Below are 7851 nucleotides of genomic sequence, written 5' to 3'. Positions count from 1 at the left end.
CCGCGTGGATTGAGAGGCGGAGGACGGAGGCCGCTGCGCGCCGAGCCGTGATCACCACTGCAGCACTCTCTCTCTCTCTCTACCCCGTCTCCCCGTCTCCCCCTGCAGTCTCCTGCCGTACTTACTGTCCTGTGAAGAACCTCCACAGTCAACTGACAGAAAAGTGGAAAAACACACCAGTCACCCCCCCTTCCCCGCCAACCCCCCCTCGCTCCCTTCTTAGACATCGCAACAACTGCTAACGCTAACACTTAGTCCGTTAACGCTAACACACACACACACAAAAAAAAATTCAGCATGAAGGAGGAAAATCAGTTCCATCTCCTGGAACCGTTGTCACCGTGGAACAGCTCTGTTTCCACGTCAACTGGGGGGGCAGTGGGGGGGGGGGCAGGGGGGGGGCATCATTTGTTTAATATCTGGGTGTTTGTGGGGCAAAACCCCCACCCAGGACCAAACCACCCCCATCCCAGCACCGAACGACTCACAGTCCAGTACCGAACGACCCACATCCCAGTAACTTCGTTGCCGTCCGACAGTGGAGCGGACCAGTTGATCGGGGTTCCGTCAACTTCGTTCCACGACTACAACTGCAGAGATTTTCCGCCAGTTCAGTCTGGTGAACGCCGATGAACGCAAACTACAAAACGATAAAAAAGTCGGACTTTTCTCGGAGGAGGCGATAAGTCCGACTTCAGAAGTTTGAAAGTTTTTTTTTGTTTTTTTTTTCTTAAAGTCAACTCATCAGTTAGTTTTTTTACTTTACTCAGTTACTGCCATGATGCTGATGTGGCCCTGGGTGAGCGTGGGTGTGACCTCTGACCTCCATGGTGTAATTAGCGTTTGGGATATACAAAGTGTTCTGCCCGGAGGACGGACAGACGGACAACTGGACAGACTGGACATCACAGACTCCGACCGCAGTGCGTGCGTCGGCGCAACGCAGACAAAAGTTGCCCCAGATTTAGCCCCCGGTGCAACAACATGCAGCAAATGTGTTTTTAAACAAAGCAGTGGAGCGGACTGGGTTGGACCGAGGTGGAGATGGAAACACACACACACATCACACACACACACTGATTCATGGCAACAGTTGGACAAATCACCGATCCGATTCCTCCGATACCGAATTTGTTTTTCCTTTCCTTCATATTGTCGCTTTTTCTGACTGTTTTCTGACTTTTTCCCCTCGGACTGTTGATTTTCCCCGACTGTTCTCTTTGTTCCCTCCCCGTTCCGCACTTCAATCGTTCCATTTTCGAACCGAGTCTTACCGTTAGTTTCCTGTGAAGATGGTGAAACCGTCTCTCTTACGGTCTCCTCTCCATTTGCCTCCGACCACAAAACAAAAAAAAACAACCCCCAGTTTCCGCTCCTGACCCTCTCCTCCGTCGCTCTCCCGGTCTCTCCTCTCTCCCCGGGACTTGAGTTAAAAAGATTCCAGAGCGCGGACGGTTCGAATCCACATCGTCCTCGGCGTCTCAGCGTCCTCCAGTGTGTCTCTGTTTGTCTCCTCGTCTCTGCTTTTCCTCCATGAGATCCGTTCGCTCCGTCCGTCTCCACGCGAACGGTTCAACTCCCTCCCAGGGCTGTAACAGGAAACCGGAGGAGGAGGCGGAGAAAGAGGAGAAGGGAGAGAGAGAGAGAGAGAGAGGGGGATTTATTCCATTGAAGACACAAACCTCTGGATGTGTGTGTGAGTGTGTGTGTGTTGGAGCGGACAGAAGTTTCTGGAATACGCACCAAAAAGACACATGGGAGAGGCTGCAGCTACTGTCTGTGTGAGAGAGCTTCACTCGGCGATGCGCATGCGCGTTTGTTTGTGGTGTGCGTGTCGCTGCAGCATGTGTGCGCCTCCATCCTGCTCCTGCAGCACGCATCACAGCAGGACACACACACACATTGACCATTTTGAACAAGGGCCCCAACACAAGAGTGAAGGGCCGAGGGGTAGGGGGCTCCCCAGGGGTCATTACGGGGCTCGTGGTCAGGGTAATTTGTACAAAAAAAGAGCATAAAGTGCCACCAACCAGTCAGTGACTCCGGGAGAGCAACCTCTGACACGGGGTTTAAAATGAGGAGTCGGGCCGATCGGGAAAGAAGGAGGTGCAGGAGGAGGAATCAGTACTACAGAACAGTATGGAGTACTGATGATCTGAGTACTGCTACTTCACTTCATAATTCAGTAAATTAAATTAAAAAAAAATTCACACAAAATGACTTGGCGGGCTGCATTTGGGCCACATGCAACGTAATGTAGTTCATGTGACAACATGAACTACATGATTAGTTGATCACAGGTACCTTCCTGGGTATAGTTTAAACCCTGTCGAAGCTCAGCTTCGTTGGACCTCACTAGGGGGCAGCACTGAGCAGACTCCTTCCACCACAAAGCCGGATGCTGATTGGACGATTGGGAGTCGGTGTCGGCCAAGAGGACACATGGGAGAGGCTGCAGCTACTGTCTGTGTGAGAGAGCTTCACTCGGCGATGCGCATGCGCGTTTGTTTGTGGTGTGCGTGTCGCTGCAGCATGTGTGCGCCTCCATCCTGCTCCTGCAGCAACATCACAGCAGGACTCACACACACATTGACCATTTTGAACAAGGGCCCCAACAGAAGAGGTGGGGGGCGGGGGGGTAGGGGGCCCCCCAGGGGTCATTACGGGGCTCGTGGTCGGGGTAATTTGTACAAAAAAAAGCATAAAGTGCCACCAACCAGATCGCTGACTCCGGGAGAGCAACCTCTGACACGGGTTCAAAATGAGGAGTCGGGACGATCGGGAAAGAAGGAAGAGGAGGAGGAGTACTACAGAACAGTACGGAGTACTGATGAACTGAGTACTGCTACTTCACTTCGTAATTCAGTAAATAATTTTTTTTTTTTAAATTCACACAAAATGACTTGGCGGGCTGCATTTGGGCCACGGGCCACATGTTTGACACATGTGAACTACATGATTAGTTAATCACAGGTACCTTCCTGGGTACTGTTTAAACCCTGTCGAAGCTCAGCTTCGTTGGACATCACTAGGGGGCAGCACTGAGCGGACTCCCTCCACCGTGGTCACCGGATGCTGATTGGACGATTGGGAGTCGGTGGTTCCGTCAGTCTCGGTGTCGGTCAGTGTTTCTCGGACTTTTCTTGAGCCTGAGCACGTGTTACATTAGAGAAATCCGTGCATCAGTAGTGAGAAATCTTTAGTTGAACACGGCGCTGATGTAGTCGCAGGAATTGAAGAAAGAAAAAAAAAGAAATTTTCATTGTTCTGCCTGACGACTGATTCGCAAGTTTTCAAGCCAATTTAGTGAAATTGCGACATTTTCCACGGTCAACCTGACGATCTCTTACATCACAGCTGATGTGCCACGCCCCAGAGGTTGGGACTCCCTGAGCTAGAAACACTTAATCTCTGACCCAAAAAACCCCCCCCGGAAATTATCTCTTCCCCACGGACCCTTCGTGGTCCACGCTCCCAAGTTGGCCTGGTCAATCCTCTCCAACAGCCACGCACGTTTAGTTCCCGTCACCGTGGGTGTTCTCTCGTTCCCCTGCACCCTCTCATCTGTGATGCAACGGGCTGCACGGCCGTCTGAACAGAAACAATCTCGCTCCCATCGAAATAGGGCAAATTCGGAGGCAATTTCCAGCCTCGGGTTTTGCTGGAATTTGGCGGTGAATACACATCAGAGCACTTCAGAAAATCTGCCCTGGAATGGTCGACACAGCTGCACCAGGATGTTTGGGTTCAGCTGACGGCGCGCAGTGAGATGTTGCTCATATTCGTTGATCAACTTCACTCCTAGTTACTCGTATTTGACGTCTCCAGGATCGGGGGATCTGTCGGTCTACGGAGAGACTTCTCGTCAGGTGACTTTACACCAGTGTTTCCCGACCTCTAATGAAGCACGGCACGTATTTAACATGAAGAAAAACTCCCAAAATGCCCCACCAAACACAAATGTCACAACAGTTACACGTAAGGATGTAACGTGGACGTATCGTGCATCGGTTGCAGCGGTTGAAACAATAATTATTCGCACAATCGTACCATGACACTACTACACACACTAGTGCAGCAGTACCCTTCCCTGCCCTTTAGGTGGTGCTAACAACACATTTAAAGACCTGTCGGATGTATTACGTGTAAATATAAATGTAAACAGCGTCAAACTTTTTTACCGAGGAGTAAGGAAAACATTTGGTCAACAAAACGCCAGTAGGGATGTAACGATGCATCGCGAATCGGTAAAAACCGTCGCAAATCCGTGACATTTTGCATCGGTTGATATAAAAAAAAAGATCCAGTACAGTAGGTGGCGGTATATGGCAGTTGTGACCCACTATTAACCCCAGATGTCAGGTCTCTACGTAGGCTAGGAGACGTTCAGGTGTCGAAACGTGGGAAGAACTTGTCAACAGGTGTTTCCGAAAGGCAAAAGGAGGGGGGTGGGGTGAGGAAGGGGGTGAGGTTTTTTTTTTTTTATCGAGTGAGAAATAACTCTCGAGACGATTTGAATTCCGGAGACAGCTGCGGAACACTCCCACGGCTCCTCCATCCTGCTGAGGGCATACTTTTGTGCTCTGACCTTTGGCGACCCCCCAGACGTCCATACAGCGATGGACAGAGAGCGATGTCTCTCTCTCTCTCTCTCTCTCTCTGCCCTACACCACGCCATTACTTGCATTCGTCTAGCCCGGCCGTGAACAACAATACTTGGCCTTTTCGTGGACCCGGTTATCTTCCCTGAGTCACTGCGTCGTCGCAGTCTGTATACTGTAGGCGGAGAGAGAGAGAGAGAGGACACGAGAGACCAAGGACCTCCTTATCGTTCACTTCAGTGGACAGAGAGGAACGTCCCCAGGTGAAAACCCGAACCACGTCACATCAAAATCCACTCCCGATTACCGACAGGTGACGTGAGGTGGGCCACGCTCCACGTAAGTCAGGCCAGAAACATGAAACATGAGGTTGGCGGTGAGTGGTAAAGGAAAAAGATTGGAGGGTAAGGAGGGAGATAAGGGTTGGTCCGGAGGACGGAGGGTAAACAAGGAAGTGAAGGAAATGAGTGGACAGGAAGTGAAGACGGACTCGAAGGAGAGGTCGAAGAACGCTCTGCCGAGAGTTGTTCTCACTTCACAAGTGCTCTCTTTTATACGCGGACAAGACTTTATCGTCAACGGAACAGTCGACCGATACGTTTGATTTAAACCGACCGATGATTAATCGGTTCTGGTTCCTGCGGTCCAAGATAAACTAAACTCAGAGTCAGACTTTGTTTTTTGTTTTTAATTATTTAAAAACTCCACTGTCATTCCAACAGTGACTCGTTTGACGACATAGTAGTGTGACTCCGTGAGAAGAGCCGGGGCGGACCACCGGGGGGGAGCCGGGGGCGCGAAGCCACAGAGTGGGGGCTGCTGGAACTGCAACATCAGCATGTGTGCAGTAATGTGATAGCAAAGCCCTGGCCACACAAAGAAAACACAGCCAGCTCTGTAACAACCCTCCCAGTGAGACTCCGGAGGGGGGGCGGGGGGGTTGGGCAGTGGGCAGAGAGAGAGAGAGAGAGCGAGAGAGGGTGGGTGGTTCTGGGCAGAGCCCTCTCTCTCTTTAACCACCCTCCAATTTAGTTGGAAACATAATCATTCTGAATTGCGCACGTGTGAGAAGCTGAGAACCGACCGGAGTTCTGGCTCTGACGCAGCAGCAACGGCAACAACGGCAACGGAGCCAACAGTTTCCTGGAACCGCTCATATACTTTTTATTCACTTAATAGTCAATTAGCGGAACACACTGGTGCCGCGCGTTAAAACGGATCAGTTGTAAAATGTGATTAAATTCAACCCGGTCTCCAGTCACATGACGATGATGATGATGATGATGATGATGATGTCATCATGTTTCAAAAACTTCCTTCTTACATCATCCAGAAATTGACGAAGCTCCAAAGTTGAGGAACGAAATCTCTCCAAGAAAAAGTCCAGTTGTTTGCAACGAAACTCTTTAGATAACATGACCTGGGCGACTGAGGATCTTCACGGATGTCAGTACACTGAAATATCGCGATATTTCGTCCAAACTTAGATCCCTCTCTTCCAAAGTTAGTAACTTGACGTTCCGATGGAACAGCAGCAGAGGCCGAATATATCGTCGTACCCATAGTATCGCAATATATCGTATCGCCACCCCTGTGCCGCAATACGTATTGTATCGCCAGATTCTGTCGCCGGTGCACAGCCCCCCCTGGAGGACTGACATTTAACGACGTCCAAACAGTGTTTTTTTTGGGGTTTTTTTTACCATCTTTTTGTTTTTGTTTGTTGTTGTCGTTCAGGATCGACCAACCGTGTGTCAGCTCGTGTATTTTTCCAGTATTACTCTCCGACATGTACTTCACGCTTCTAATAATCAGACAGACTTGGTGTACTTGTGTACTCCCCCCCGACTCCCCCGACCCTGGGTGAGTCTGGTGACAACTGTACTCTAATCATCGACTCTGACACCAAAGACGTGGTTCAGGGCCTGGTTCAGGTCGCCGAGCGTCATCAAATACGATACACGTGTGTTCAGAGCAAACCACCAGAGGGGTGGAGGTCTCGGGAAACCACCCTTTCCCGAGAGCTCCCCCGGTGGAGGACGGCGGAGTCAACGTCAGCACCCCTGATCAAAGACGTCCCTCTGCGTCATACCCGTCTCCACCACTCCGCCGTCTTTGTCCACCCGACCCAGGCATGCGGTGGCGGCGCTGGTCAGGAGAGGGATTTGAACCCAACACCGCAACGTACGAGGTGCGTGAATAATAATAATAATGTGAAAACAAAACGAGATGGGAACAACTGACGACGAAGACGGGTGGAGCAGAAACTCTCTCCATCAGCATCCGCTCCTCTCCTCTCCACCGGGGGCAGGGCGGCAGCAGGAGAACACAGGAAGACATGTGGGGTAAAGGGTGGAGGTGAAGAGTGAAGGGTGGAGGTGAAGAGTGAAGGGTGGAGGTGAAGGGTGGAGAGTGAAGGGTGGAGATGAAGGGTGGAGGTGAAGGGTGGAGGTGAAGGGTGGGGTGAAGGTGGAGGTGAAGGGTGGAGGTCACGGTGAAGGGTGGAAGTAAAGGTGAAGGGTGGAGGTGAAGGGTGGAGGTAAAGGGTGGAGATGACAGGTGAAGGGTGGAGGTAAAGGGTGGAGGTGAAGGGTGGAAGTGAAGGGTGGAGGTAAAGGGTGAATGGTGGAGGTGAAGGGTAAAGGTGAAGGGTGAAGGGTGGAGGTAAAGGAAAATTAAAGAGAATGTAAAAGTACAAGATGAAGTGAAGGTTAAATGAGAGGAGCAGCAGAGCCGCTCCCTCTCCCCCCTCCACCCCTTCTACCTGCTCCTCCACCACACAGCTACACCCCTCTCTCACCCCACTGCCCCTCCTCCACTCTCCCCCCACCTCACCGCTGCTCCACGTCCACCACTTTCCTTTCTGTCACTGCTGCTCCAACTTTAATCCCATAAATCTGTTTCCTCCGCCTCTCCCGATCCTCCCACCGCACTTCAACCGCTCCTCCCCCAGCGGCCTCCACCAATCTCATATCCAGCTGCCCCCCCTTTACTCCCCCCCCCACACACACACAAACACACTGGTTGCGGATGTGAGGCAGTAACTTGACTCAGGAGCAGTGAACTCTGCAGCTACTGTAAAAACAGCAGCTGCTCCACAGTCAGTCACTGTTAAAGGACCAGTTCACCTTTTTATGATCTGACACCGTGTGTGTGTGTTCTTTAATTAATCCGTCTCTTTACACCTCGTTACAGTTGGAGTCGGTCGACAACAGATACTTCAACTTCAGCCTCTGGCTCCTCACGCTCT

The 7851-nt window shown here is 51.2% G+C and overlaps 1 long non-coding RNA gene across 1 annotated transcript in view; it reads right to left on the bottom strand.

Annotated features, from left to right (window-relative positions):
- The window catches only part of LOC107990214 (uncharacterized), a 31955-nt gene extending 30088 nt beyond the window's left edge, over nucleotides 1-1867 (bottom strand). The window contains exons 1-2 of the long non-coding RNA XR_001761767.2: nucleotides 1744-1867; nucleotides 1275-1589 (exon numbers count right to left, since the gene is read on the bottom strand). This is a non-coding gene — a long non-coding RNA (uncharacterized LOC107990214). The remainder of the gene's footprint in view (nucleotides 1-1274; nucleotides 1590-1743) is intronic.
- Nucleotides 1868-7851: the final 5984 nt, after the last annotated feature.

Source organism: Cynoglossus semilaevis, chromosome W, assembly GCF_000523025.1.
Source record: "Cynoglossus semilaevis isolate Cse_v1.0 chromosome W, Cse_v1.0, whole genome shotgun sequence".
Taxonomy (NCBI): domain Eukaryota; kingdom Metazoa; phylum Chordata; class Actinopteri; order Pleuronectiformes; family Cynoglossidae; genus Cynoglossus; species Cynoglossus semilaevis.
The sequence above is the reverse complement of the archived record's forward strand: the minus strand, read 5'-3'. Positions and strand labels throughout refer to the sequence as shown.